This window comes from Etheostoma spectabile, chromosome 22 (genome assembly GCF_008692095.1).
Source record: "Etheostoma spectabile isolate EspeVRDwgs_2016 chromosome 22, UIUC_Espe_1.0, whole genome shotgun sequence".
Classification (NCBI taxonomy): domain Eukaryota; kingdom Metazoa; phylum Chordata; class Actinopteri; order Perciformes; family Percidae; genus Etheostoma; species Etheostoma spectabile.
In genome coordinates, this window is record NC_045754.1 from 5,408,466 (window position 1) to 5,408,782 (window position 317).

Below are 317 nucleotides of genomic sequence, written 5' to 3' on the forward strand. Positions count from 1 at the left end.
ACGCAGGCGGCGCAGTTGCTTTTCACCGACTGCCAGACCCAGCCGGACCCAGAGCATGCTGGGAAACGCCGGCCTCTCAGCTGATTGGTTCACAATCGACTTAACATGATGACGTTTTGTATAAACTTCTTATTGATTTTGAATCAGAGGGATTTTAACTGCCATTTGACTGATTTTAAAGGCTTACTCTGTCCAGACCACATGTTGTGTTGCTGATAGACGTTTAGAAGTCAGAGAGACTAAATCTGTTCAGATCACGGATCATCTACAGCGTGTTGTTAATTAACATCAGCAACAGATCACATGTAGAGCATTTT